The sequence below is a fragment of the Pseudophryne corroboree genome, chromosome 11, assembly GCF_028390025.1.
Source record: "Pseudophryne corroboree isolate aPseCor3 chromosome 11, aPseCor3.hap2, whole genome shotgun sequence".
In the NCBI taxonomy this organism is placed as follows: domain Eukaryota; kingdom Metazoa; phylum Chordata; class Amphibia; order Anura; family Myobatrachidae; genus Pseudophryne; species Pseudophryne corroboree.
Genome location: NC_086454.1, coordinates 64206541 through 64219923, shown reverse-complemented (window position 1 = coordinate 64219923; position 13383 = coordinate 64206541). Strand labels below are relative to the sequence as shown.

Here is a 13383-nt window from a genome sequence, read left to right as displayed (position 1 = left end):
ACTGCATCCCATATCAGTTTAACAAAGCCCAAGAAATGTCATAGACTTTAATTATCTAAACATAAATCATTTTAACCTATACTTGTGAGCTAATCCACCATCATGGGGAATAAAGCATTTGCAAAATAAATTCTAGGTAGTAGTATTGACATTGCATGTTCAAATATCAAGACACTTGCTCATGTTTACCATCTTAAAGTAGACTTCTTGATTTGACTTGTTTATTTTGGCCATTTGTGTGTCAGTAGCAGTATTTGTAAAAATGCCTCTTCTACCTAAAAAGCATTGTGACGACAAGGATGGGATTTGAACCCATGCGTTCAGAGCACAATGGATTAGCAGTCCATCGCCTTAACCACTCGGCCACCTCGTCTCACTGGTATGCAATCTGGCAAACATTCCAACACCACTAGTTATACTTCAAAGTCAATTCTTTATGTTCTTGTAGATTGTGTCATTTTCACAATCACGAGCTTGATAGCAAGTCGACTTTCAACCATCCTTGGCTTTAGGAACATTTATTTAATTTTAACCAAAACTTGTGAACAAATCCACCATCACCCACCTCCCAAACAAAAATGATTTTGAATACTTCTGGCCAATAACATGACCTTCTCTGTAAAAGTAATGTATTAATTTTCACTAAATGTGTTCTATGCTTGTCTTTAATGAAGTGACAGACTATGTTACATGAGTTACAGTAATTTCAAATCGCTGCAAATATTACAAACATCACCATTTAGAGTTTGCTGTCACTGTAATGTAAACAAGAAAATTATGCAGGAATAAGGTTTAACCTATATTAAGGGCTCTGCTGTAAAAAAAAATTAATTGCATCCCATATCAGTTTAACAAAGCCCAAGAAATGTCATAGACTTTAATTATCTAAACATAAATAATTTTAACCTATACTTGTGAGCTAATCCACCATCATGGGGAATAAAGCATTTGCAAAATAAATTCTAGATAGTAGTATTGACATTGCATGTTCAAATATCAAGACACTTGCTCATGTTTACCATCTTAAAGTAGACTTCTTGATTTGACTTGTTTATTTTGGCCATTTGTGTGTCAGTAGCAGTATTTGTAAAAATGCCTCTTCTACCTAAAAAGCATTGTGACGACGAGGTTGAGCACAACGGATTAGCAGTCCATCGCCTTAACCACTCGGCCACCTCGTCTCACTGGTATGCAATCTGGCAAACTTTCCAACACCACTTGTTATACTTCAAAGTCAATTCTTTATGTTCTTGTAGATTGTGTCATTTTCACAATCACGAGCTTGAAAGCAAGTCGACTTTCAACCATCCTTGGCTTTAGGAGCATTTATTTAATTTTAACCGAAACTTGTGAACAAATTCACCATCATCCACCTCACAAACAAAAATGATTTTTAATACTTCTGGCCAATAACATGACCTTCTCTGTAAAAGTAATGTATTAATTTTCACTAAATGTGTTCTATGCTTGTCTTTAATGAGGTGACAGACTATGTTACATGAGTTACAGTAATTTCAAATCTCAGCAAATATTACAAACATCACCATTTAGAGTTTGCTGTCACTGTAATGTAAACAAGAAAATTATGCAGGAATAAGGTTTAACCTATATTAAGGGCTCTGCTTTAAAAAATTTTAACTGCACCCCATATCAGTTTAATAAAGCCCAAGAAATGTCATAGACTTTAATTATCTAAACATAAATTATTTTAACCTATACTTGTGAGTTAATCCACCATCATGGGGAAATAAAGCATTTGCCAAACAAATTCAAGATAGTAGTATTGACGATGCATGTTCAAATATCAAGACACTTGCTCATGTTTACCATCTTAAAGTAGACTTCTTGATTTGACTTGCCATTTTTGTGTCAGCTTCACTTGCTGGTTTATGAAGCAGTATTTGTAAAAATGCCTCTTCTACCTAAATAGCATTGTGACGACAAGGATGGGATTTCGAACCCATGCGTGCAGAGCACAATGGATTAGCAGTCCATCACCTTAACCACTCGGCCACCTCACCTCACTGGTATGCAATCTTGCAAAATTTCCAACACCACTTGTTATACTTCAAAGTCAATTCTTTATGTTCTTGTAGATTGTGTCATTTTCACAATCACGAGCTAGATAGTAAGTCGACTTTCAACCATCCTTGGCTTTAGGAACATTTATTTAATTTTAACCGATACTTGTGAACAAATCCACCATCATCCACCTCACAAACAAAAATGATTTTTAATACTTCTGGCCAATAACATGACCTTCTCTGTAAAAATAATGTATTAATTTTCACTAAATGTGTTCTATGCTTGTCTTTAAGGAAGTGACAGACTATGTTACATGAGTTACAGTAATTTCAAATCTCTGCAAATATTACAAACATCACCATTTAGAGTTTGCTGTCACTGTAATGTAAACAAGAAAATTATGCAGGAATAAGGTTTAACCTATATTAAGGGCTTTTCTCTGCTGTAAAATTTTTTAACTGCACCCCATATCAGTTTAACAAAGCCCAAGAAATGTCATAGACTTTAATTATCTAAACATAAATTATTTTAACCTACACTTGTGAGTTAATCCACCATCATGGGGAAATAAAGCATTTGCCAAACAAATTCAAGATATTAGTATTGACAATGCATGTTCAAATATCAAGACACTTGCTCATGTTTACCATCTTAAAGTAGACTTCTTGATTTGACTTGTTTATTTTGGCCATTTTTGTGTCAGCTTCACTTGCTGGTTTATGAAGCAGTATTTGTAAAAATGCCTCTTCTACCTAAAGAGCATTGTGACGACAAAGATGGGATTTGAACCCATGCGTGCAGAGCACAATGGATTAGCAGTCCATCGCCTTAACCACTCGGCCACCTCGTCTCACTGGTATGCAGTCTGGCAAAATTTCCAACACCACTTGTTATACTTCAAAGTCAATTCTTTATGTTCTTGTAGATTGTGTCATTTTCACAATCACCAGCTTGATAGTAAGTCGACTTTCAACCATCCTTGGCTTTAGGAACATTTATTTAATTTTAACCGATACTTGTGAACAAATCCACCATCATCCACTTCACAAACAAAAATGATTTTTAAAACTTCTGGCCAATAACATGACCTTCTCTGTAAAGTAATGTATTAATTTTCACTAAATGTGTTCTATGCTTGTCTTTATTGAAGTGACAGACTATGTTACATGAGTTACAGTAATTTCAAATCTCTGCAAATATTACAAACATCACCATTTAGAGTTTGCTGTCACTGTAATGTAAACAAGAAAATTATGCAGGAATAAGGTTTAACCTATATTAAGGGCTCTGCTGTAAAAATGTTTTAACTGCATCCCATATCAGTTTAACAAAGCCCAAGAAATGTCATAGACTTTAAATTATCTAAACATAAATCATTTTAACCTATACTTGTGAGCTAATCCACCATCATGGGGGATAAAGCATTTGCAAAATAAATTCTAGATAGTAGTATTGACATTGCATGTTCAAATATCAAGACACTTGCTCATGTTTACCATCTTAAAGTAGACTTCTTGATTTGACTTGTTTGTTTTGGCCATTTGTGTGTCAGTAGCAGTATTTGTAAAAATGCCTCTTCTACCTAAAAAGCATTGTGACGACGAGGATGGGATTTGAACCCATGCGTGCAGAGCACAATGGATTAGTAGTCCTTCGCCTTAACCACTCGGCCACCTCGTCTCACTGGTATGCAATCTGGTAAACATTCCAACACCACTAGTTATACTTCAAAGTCAATTCTTTATGTTCTTGTAGATTGTGTCATTTTCACAATTGCCAGCTTGATAGTAAGTCGACTTTCAACCATCCTTGGCTTTAGGAACATTTATTTAATTTTAACCGATACTTGTGAACAAATCCACCATCATCCACTTCACAAACAAAAATGATTTTTAATACTTCTGGCCAATAACATGACCTTCTCTGTAAAAGTAATGTATTAATTTTCACTAAATGTGTTCTATGCTTGTCTTTAAGGAAGTGACAGACTATGTTACATGAGTTACAGTAATTTCAAATCTCTGCAAATATTACAAACATCACCATTTAGAGTTTGCTGTCACTGTAATGTAAACAAGAAAATTATGCAGGAATAAGGTTTAACCTATATTAAGGGCTCTGCTGTAAAAAAATTTAACTGCACCCCATATCAGTTTAATAAAGCCCAAGAAATGTCATAGACTTTAATTATCTAAACATAAATTATTTTAACCTATACTTGTGAGTTATTCCACCATCATGGGGAAATAAAGCATTTGCCAAACAAATTCAAGATAGTAGTATTGACAATGCATGTTCAAATATCAAGACACTTGCTCATGTTTACCATCTTAAAGTAGACTTCTTGATTTTGGCCATTTTTGTGTCAGCTTCACTTGCTGGTTTATGAAGCAGTATTTGTAAAAATGCCTCTTCTACCTAAAGAGCATTGTGACAACAAGGATGGGATTTGAATCCATGCGTGCAGAACACAATGGATTAGCAGTCCATCACCTTAACCACTCGGCCACCTCGTCTCACTGGTATGCGGTCTGGCAAAATTTCCAACACCACTTGTTATACTTCAAAGTCAATTCTTTATGTTCTTGTAGATTGTGTCATTTTCACAATCACGAGCTAGATAGTAAGTCGACTTTCAACCATCCTTGGCTTTAGGAACATTTATTTAATTTTAACCGATACTTGTGAACAAATCCACCATCATCCACCTCACAAACAAAAATGATTTTTAATACTTCTGGCCAATAACATGACCTTCTCTGTAAAAGTAATGTATTAATTTTCACTAAATGTGTTCTATGCTTGTCTTTAATGAGGTGACAGACTATGTTACATGAGTTACAGTAATTTCAAATCTCTGCAAATATTACAAACATCACCATTTAGAGTTTGCTGTCACTGTAATGTAAACAAGAAAATTATGCAGGAATAAGGTTTAACCTATATTAAGGGCTCTGCTTTAAAAAATTTTAACTGCACCCCATATCAGTTTAATAAAGCCCAAGAAATGTCATAGACTTTAATTATCTAAACATAAATTATTTTAACCTATACTTGTGAGTTAATCCACCATCATGGGGAAATAAAGCATTTGCCAAACAAATTCAAGATAGTAGTATTGACGATGCATGTTCAAATATCAAGACACTTGCTCATGTTTACCATCTTAAAGTAGACTTCTTGATTTGACTTGCCATTTTTGTGTCAGCTTCACTTGCTGGTTTATGAAGCAGTATTTGTAAAAATGCCTCTTCTACCTAAATAGCATTGTGACGACAAGGATGGGATTTCGAACCCATGCGTGCAGAGCACAATGGATTAGCAGTCCATCACCTAAGCCACTCGGCCACCTCACCTCACTGGTATGCAGTCTTGCAAAATTTCCAACACCACTTGTTATACTTCAAAGTCAATTCTTTATGTTCTTGTAGATTGTGTCATTTTCACAATCACGAGCTAGATAGTAAGTCGACTTTCAACCATCCTTGGCTTTAGGAACATTTATTTAATTTTAACCGATACTTGTGAACAAATCCACCATCATCCACCTCACAAACAAAAATGATTTTTAATACTTCTGGCCAATAACATGACCTTCTCTGTAAAAATAATGTATTAATTTTCACTAAATGTGTTCTATGCTTGTCTTTAAGGAAGTGACAGACTATGTTACATGAGTTACAGTAATTTAAAATCTCTGCAAATATTACAAACATCACCATTTAGAGTTTGCTGTCACTGTAATGTAAACAAGAAAATTATGCAGGAATAAGGTTTAACCTATATTAAGGGCTTTTCTCTGCTGTAAAATTTTTTAACTGCACCCCATATCAGTTTAACAAAGCCCAAGAAATGTCATAGACTTTAATTATCTAAACATAAATTATTTTAACCTACACTTGTAAATTAATCCACCATCATGGGGAAATAAAGCATTTGCCAAACAAATTCAAGATATTAGTATTGACAATGCATGTTCAAATATCAAGACACTTGCTCATGTTTACCATCTTAAAGTAGACTTCTTGATTTGACTTGTTTATTTTGGCCATTTTTGTGTCAGCTTCACTTGCTGGTTTATGAAGCAGTATTTGTAAAAATGCCTCTTCTACCTAAAGAGCATTGTGACGACAAAGATGGGATTTGAACCCATGCGTGCAGAGCACAATGGATTAGCAGTCCATCGCCTTATCCACTCGGCCACCTCGTCTCACTGGTATGCAGTCTGGCAAAATTTCCAACACCACTTGTTATACTTCAAAGTCAATTCTTTATGTTCTTGTAGATTGTGTCATTTTCACAATCACCAGCTTGATAGTAAGTCGACTTTCAACCATCCTTGGCTTTAGGAACATTTATTTAATTTTAACCGATACTTGTGAACAAATCCACCATCATCCACTTCACAAACAAAAATGATTTTTAAAACTTCTGGCCAATAACATGACCTTCTCTGTAAAGTAATGTATTAATTTTCACTAAATGTGTTCTATGCTTGTCTTTATTGAAGTGACAGACTATGTTACATGAGTTACAGTAATTTCAAATCTCTGCAAATATTACAAACATCACCATTTAGAGTTTGCTGTCACTGTAATGTAAACAAGAAAATTATGCAGGAATAAGGTTTAACCTATATTAAGGGCTCTGCTGTAAAAATGTTTTAACTGCATCCCATATCAGTTTAACAAAGCCCAAGAAATGTCATAGACTTTAAATTATCTAAACATAAATCATTTTAACCTATACTTGTGAGCTAATCCACCATCATGGGGGATAAAGCATTTGCAAAATAAATTCTAGATAGTAGTATTGACATTGCATGTTCAAATATCAAGACACTTGCTCATGTTTACCATCTTAAAGTAGACTTCTTGATTTGACTTGTTTGTTTTGGCCATTTGTGTGTCAGTAGCAGTATTTGTAAAAATGCCTCTTCTACCTAAAAAGCATTGTGACGACGAGGATGGGATTTGAACCCATGCGTGCAGAGCACAATGGATTAGTAGTCCTTCGCCTTAACCACTCGGCCACCTCGTCTCACTGGTATGCAATCTGGTAAACATTCCAACACCACTAGTTATACTTCAAAGTCAATTCTTTATGTTCTTGTAGATTGTGTCATTTTCACAATTGCCAGCTTGATAGTAAGTCGACTTTCAACCATCCTTGGCTTTAGGAACATTTATTTAATTTTAACCGATACTTGTGAACAAATCCACCATCATCCACTTCACAAACAAAAATGATTTTTAATACTTCTGGCCAATAACATGACCTTCTCTGTAAAAGTAATGTATTAATTTTCACTAAATGTGTTCTATGCTTGTCTTTAAGGAAGTGACAGACTATGTTACATGAGTTACAGTAATTTCAAATCTCTGCAAATATTACAAACATCACCATTTAGAGTTTGCTGTCACTGTAATGTAAACAAGAAAATTATGCAGGAATAAGGTTTAACCTATATTAAGGGCTCTGCTGTAAAAAAATTTAACTGCACCCCATATCAGTTTAATAAAGCCCAAGAAATGTCATAGACTTTAATTATCTAAACATAAATTATTTTAACCTATACTTGTGAGTTATTCTACCATCATGGGGAAATAAAGCATTTGCCAAACAAATTCAAGATAGTAGTATTGACAATGCATGTTCAAATATCAAGACACTTGCTCATGTTTACCATCTTAAAGTAGACTTCTTGATTTGACTTGTTTATTTTGGCCATTTTTGTGTCAGCTTCACTTGCTGGTTTATGAAGCAGTATTTGTAAAAATGCCTCTTCTACCTAAAGAGCATTGTGACAACAAGGATGGGATTTGAATCCATGCGTGCAGAACACAATGGATTAGCAGTCCATCACCTTAACCACTCGGCCACCTCGTCTCACTGGTATGCGGTCTGGCAAAATTTCCAACACCACTTGTTATACTTCAAAGTCAATTCTTTATGTTCTTGTAGATTGTGTCATTTTCACAATCACGAGCTAGATAGTAAGTCGACTTTCAACCATCCTTGGCTTTAGGAACATTTATTTAATTTTAACCGATACTTGTGAACAAATCCACCATCATCCACCTCACAAACAAAAATGATTTTTAATACTTCTGGCCAATAACATGACCTTCTCTGTAAAAGTAATGTATTAATTTTCACTAAATGTGTTCTATGCTTGTCTTTAAGGAAGTGACAGACTATGTTACATGAGTTACAGTAATTTCAAATCTCTGCAAATATTACAAACATCACCATTTAGAGTTTGCTGTCACTGTAATGTAAACAAGAAAATTATGCAGGAATAAGGTTTAACCTATATTAAGGGCTCTGCTGTAAAAAAATGTAACTGCACCCCATATCAGTTTATTAAAGCCCAAGAAATGTCAAAGACTTTTTATTATCTAAACATAAATTATTTTAACCTATACTTGTGAGTTAATCCACCATCATGGGGAAATAAAGCATTTGCCAAACAAATTCAAGATAGTAGTATTGACAATGCATGTTCAAATATCAAGACACTTGCTCATGTTTACCATCTTAAAGTAGACTTCTTGATTTGACTTGTTTATTTTGGCCATTTTTGTGTCAGCTTCACTTGCTGGTTTATGAAGCAGTATTTGTAAAAATGCATCTTCTACCTAAAGAGCATTGTGACAACAAGGATGGGATTTGAACCATTGCGGGCAGAGCACAATGGATTAGCAGTCCATCTCCTTAACCACTCGGCCACCTCGTCTCACTGGTATGCAATCTGGCAAACATTCCAACACCACTAGTTATACTTCAAAGTCAATTCTTTATGTTCTTGTAGATTGTGTCATTTTCTCAATCGCCAGCTTGATAGCAAGTCGACTTTCAACCATCCTTGGCTTTAGGAACATTTATTTAATTTTAACCGAAACTTGTGAACAAATTCACCATCATCCACCTCACAAACAAAAATGATTTTTAATACTTCTGGCCAATAACATGACCTTCTCTGTAAAAGTAATGTATTAAGTTTCACTAAATGTGTTCTATGCTTGTGTTTAATGAGGTTACAGACTATGTTACATGAGTTACAGTAATTTCAAATCTCTGCAAATATTACAAACATCACCATTTAGAGTTTGCTGTCACTGTAATGTAAACAAGAAAATTATGCAGGAATAAGGTTTAACCTATATTAAGGGCTCTGCTGTAAAAAAATTTAACTGCACCCAATATCAGTTTAATAAAGCCCAAGAAATGGCATAGACTTTAATTATCTAAACATAAATTATTTTAACCTACACTGTGAGTTAATCCACCATCATGAGGAAATAAAGCATTTGCCAAACAAATTCAAGCTATTAGTATTGACAATGCATGTTCAAATATCAAGACACTTGCTCATGTTTACCATCTTAAAGTAGACTTCTTGATTTGACTTGTTTATTTTGGCCATTTTTGTGTCAGCTTCACTTGCTGGTTTATGAAGCAGTATTTGTAAAAATGCCTCTTCTACCTAAAGAGCATTGTGACAACAAGGATGGGATTTGAACCCATGCGTGCAGAGTACAATGGATTAGCAGTCCATCGCCTTAACCACTCGGCCACCTCGTCTCACTGGTATGCAGTCTGGCAAAATTTCCAACACCACTTGTTATACTTCAAAGTCAATTCTTTATGTTCTTGTAGATTGTGTCATTTCCCAATCACCAGCTTGATAGTAAGTCGACTTTCAACCATCCTTGGCTTTAGGAACATTTATTTAATTTTAACCGATACTTGTGAACAAATCCACCATCATCCACTTCACAAACAAAAATGATTTTTAATTCTTCTGGCCAATAACATGACCTTCTCTGTAAAAGTAATGTATTAATTTTCACTAAATGTGTTCTATGCTTGTCTTTAATGAGGTGACAGACTATGTTACATGAGTTACAGTAATTTCAAATCTCAGCAAATATTACAAACATCACCATTTAGAGTTTGCTGTCACTGTAATGTAAACAAGAAAATTATGCAGGAATAAGGTTTAACCTATATTAAGGGCTCTGCTGTAAAATTTTTTAACTGCACTCAATATCAGTTTAATAAAGCCCAAGAAATGTCATAGACTTTAATTATCTAACATAAATTATTTTAACCTATACTTGTGAGTTAATCCACCATCATGGGGAAATAAAGCATTTGCCAAACAAGTTCAAGATAGTAGTATTGACAATGCATGTTCAAATATCAAGACACTTGCTCATGTTTACCATCTTAAAGTAGACTTCTTGATTTTGGCCATTTTTGTGTCAGCTTCACTTGCTGGTTTATGATGCAGTATTTGTAAAAATGCCTCTTCTACCTAAAGAGCATTGTGACGACAAGGATGGGATTTGAATCCATGCGTGCAGAACACAATGGATTAGCAGTCCATCACCCTAACCACTCGGCCACCTCGTCTCACTGGTATGCTGTCTGGCAAAATTTCCAACACCACTTGTTATACTCAAAGTCAATTCTTTATGTTCTTGTAGATTGTGTCATTTTCACAATCACGAGCTAGATAGTAAGTCGACTTTCAACCATCCTTGGCTTTAGGAACATTTATTTAATTTTAACCGATACTTGTGAACAAATCCACCATCATCCACCTCACAAACAAAAATGATTTTTAATACTTCTGGCCAATAACATGACCTTCTCTGTAAAGGTAATGTATTAATTTTCACTAAATGTGTTCTATGCTTGTCTTTAAGGAAGTGACAGACTATGTTACATGAGTTACAGTAATTTCAAATCTCTGCAAATATTACAAACATCACCATTTAGAGTTTGCTGTCACTGTAATGTAAACAAGAAAATTATGCAGGAATAAGGTTTAACCTATATTAAGGGCTCTGCTGTAAAAAATTTTAACTGCACCCCATATCAGTTTATTAAAGCCCAAGAAATGTCATAGACTTTAATTATCTAAACATAAATTATTTTAACCTATACTTGTGAGTTAATCCACCATCATGGGGAAATAAAGCATTTGCCAAACAAATTCAAGATAGTAGTATTGACAATGCATGTTCAAATATCAAGACACTTGCTCATGTTTGCCATCTTAAAGTAGACTTCTTGATTTGACTTGTTTATTTTGGCCATTTTTGTGTCAGCTTCACTTGCTGGTTTATGAAGCAGTATTTGTAAAAATGCCTCTTCTACCTAAAGAGCATTGTGACAACAAGGATGGGATTTGAATCCATGCGTGCAGAACACAATGGATTAGCAGTCCATCACCTTAACCACTCGGCCACCTCGTCTCACTGGTATGCAGTCTGGCAAAATTTCCAACACCACTTGTTATACTTCAAAGTCAATTCTTTATGTTCTTGTAGATTGTGTCATTTCCCAATCACCAGCTTGATAGTAAGTCGACTTTCAACCATCCTTGGCTTTAGGAACATTTATTTAATTTTAACCGATACTTGTGAACAAATCCACCATCATCCACTTCACAAACAAAAATGATTTTTAATTCTTCTGGCCAATAACATGACCTTCTCTGTAAAAGTAATGTATTAATTTTCACTAAATGTGTTCTATGCTTGTCTTTAATGAGGTGACAGACTATGTTACATGAGTTACAGTAATTTCAAATCTCAGCAAATATTACAAACATCACCATTTAGAGTTTGCTGTCACTGTAATGTAAACAAGAAAATTATGCAGGAATAAGGTTTAACCTATATTAAGGGCTCTGCTGTAAAAAAATGTAACTGCACCCCATATCAGTTTATTAAAGCCCAAGAAATGTCAAAGACTTTTTATTATCTAAACATAAATTATTTTAACCTATACTTGTGAGTTAATCCACCATCATGGGGAATTAAAGCATTTGCCAAACAAATTCAAGATAGTAGTATTGACAATGCATGTTCAAATATCAAGACACTTGCTCATGTTTACCATCTTAAAGTAGACTTCTTGATTTGACTTGTTTATTTTGGCCATTTTTGTGTCAGCTTCACTTGCTGGTTTATGAAGCAGTATTTGTAAAAATGCATCTTCTACCTAAAGAGCATTGTGACAACAAGGATGGGATTTGAACCATTGCGGGCAGAGCACAATGGATTAGCAGTCCATCTCCTTAACCACTCGGCCACCTCGTCTCACTGGTATGCAATCTGGCAAACATTCCAACACCACTAGTTATACTTCAAAGTCAATTCTTTATGTTCTTGTAGATTGTGTCATTTTCTCAATCGCCAGCTTGATAGCAAGTCGACTTTCAACCATCCTTGGCTTTAGGAACATTTATTTAATTTTAACCGAAACTTGTGAACAAATTCACCATCATCCACCTCACAAACAAAAATGATTTTTAATACTTCTGGCCAATAACATGACCTTCTCTGTAAAAGTAATGTATTAAGTTTCACTAAATGTGTTCTATGCTTGTGTTTAATGAGGTTACAGACTATGTTACATGAGTTACAGTAATTTCAAATCTCTGCAAATATTACAAACATCACCATTTAGAGTTTGCTGTCACTGTAATGTAAACAAGAAAATTATGCAGGAATAAGGTTTAACCTATATTAAGGGCTCTGCTGTAAAAAAATTTAACTGCACCCAATATCAGTTTAATAAAGCCCAAGAAATGGCATAGACTTTAATTATCTAAACATAAATTATTTTAACCTACACTGTGAGTTAATCCACCATCATGAGGAAATAAAGCATTTGCCAAACAAATTCAAGCTATTAGTATTGACAATGCATGTTCAAATATCAAGACACTTGCTCATGTTTACCATCTTAAAGTAGACTTCTTGATTTGACTTGTTTATTTTGGCCATTTTTGTGTCAGCTTCACTTGCTGGTTTATGAAGCAGTATTTGTAAAAATGCCTCTTCTACCTAAAGAGCATTGTGACAACAAGGATGGGATTTGAACCCATGCGTGCAGAGTACAATGGATTAGCAGTCCATCGCCTTAACCACTCGGCCACCTCGTCTCACTGGTATGCAGTCTGGCAAAATTTCCAACACCACTTGTTATACTTCAAAGTCAATTCTTTATGTTCTTGTAGATTGTGTCATTTCCCAATCACCAGCTTGATAGTAAGTCGACTTTCAACCATCCTTGGCTTTAGGAACATTTATTTAATTTTAACCGATACTTGTGAACAAATCCACCATCATCCACTTCACAAACAAAAATGATTTTTAATTCTTCTGGCCAATAACATGACCTTCTCTGTAAAAGTAATGTATTAATTTTCACTAAATGTGTTCTATGCTTGTCTTTAATGAGGTGACAGACTATGTTACATGAGTTACAGTAATTTCAAATCTCAGCAAATATTACAAACATCACCATTTAGAGTTTGCTGTCACTGTAATGTAA

At 34.6% G+C, this 13383-nt stretch overlaps 13 non-coding genes across 13 annotated transcripts; all 13 read right to left on the bottom strand.

Annotated features, from left to right (window-relative positions):
* Positions 1–291: 291 nt before the first annotated feature.
* On the bottom strand, positions 292–373 carry TRNAS-GCU (transfer RNA serine (anticodon GCU)). Its single transcript has one exon. It is a non-coding gene; the product is annotated as a tRNA-Ser (tRNA).
* Positions 374–1938: 1565 nt separating this feature from the next.
* Positions 1939–2021, bottom strand: TRNAS-GCU (transfer RNA serine (anticodon GCU)). Its single transcript has one exon. It is a non-coding gene; the product is annotated as a tRNA-Ser (tRNA).
* Positions 2022–2793: 772 nt separating this feature from the next.
* Positions 2794–2875, bottom strand: TRNAS-GCU (transfer RNA serine (anticodon GCU)). Its single transcript has one exon. It is a non-coding gene; the product is annotated as a tRNA-Ser (tRNA).
* Positions 2876–3623: 748 nt separating this feature from the next.
* On the bottom strand, positions 3624–3705 carry TRNAS-ACU (transfer RNA serine (anticodon ACU)). Its single transcript has one exon. It is a non-coding gene; the product is annotated as a tRNA-Ser (tRNA).
* A 754-nt stretch (positions 3706–4459) lies between these two features.
* TRNAS-GCU (transfer RNA serine (anticodon GCU)) lies at positions 4460–4541 on the bottom strand. Its single transcript has one exon. It is a non-coding gene; the product is annotated as a tRNA-Ser (tRNA).
* Positions 4542–5298: 757 nt separating this feature from the next.
* Positions 5299–5381, bottom strand: TRNAS-GCU (transfer RNA serine (anticodon GCU)). Its single transcript has one exon. It is a non-coding gene; the product is annotated as a tRNA-Ser (tRNA).
* A 772-nt stretch (positions 5382–6153) lies between these two features.
* TRNAS-GCU (transfer RNA serine (anticodon GCU)) lies at positions 6154–6235 on the bottom strand. The gene has a single exon. It is a non-coding gene; the product is annotated as a tRNA-Ser (tRNA).
* Positions 6236–6983: 748 nt separating this feature from the next.
* TRNAS-ACU (transfer RNA serine (anticodon ACU)) lies at positions 6984–7065 on the bottom strand. Its single transcript has one exon. It is a non-coding gene; the product is annotated as a tRNA-Ser (tRNA).
* Positions 7066–7832: 767 nt separating this feature from the next.
* On the bottom strand, positions 7833–7914 carry TRNAS-GCU (transfer RNA serine (anticodon GCU)). The gene has a single exon. It is a non-coding gene; the product is annotated as a tRNA-Ser (tRNA).
* A 1616-nt stretch (positions 7915–9530) lies between these two features.
* Positions 9531–9612, bottom strand: TRNAS-GCU (transfer RNA serine (anticodon GCU)). The gene has a single exon. It is a non-coding gene; the product is annotated as a tRNA-Ser (tRNA).
* A 752-nt stretch (positions 9613–10364) lies between these two features.
* On the bottom strand, positions 10365–10446 carry TRNAS-GCU (transfer RNA serine (anticodon GCU)). The gene has a single exon. It is a non-coding gene; the product is annotated as a tRNA-Ser (tRNA).
* A 766-nt stretch (positions 10447–11212) lies between these two features.
* TRNAS-GCU (transfer RNA serine (anticodon GCU)) lies at positions 11213–11294 on the bottom strand. The gene has a single exon. It is a non-coding gene; the product is annotated as a tRNA-Ser (tRNA).
* Positions 11295–12909: 1615 nt separating this feature from the next.
* Positions 12910–12991, bottom strand: TRNAS-GCU (transfer RNA serine (anticodon GCU)). Its single transcript has one exon. It is a non-coding gene; the product is annotated as a tRNA-Ser (tRNA).
* Positions 12992–13383: the final 392 nt, after the last annotated feature.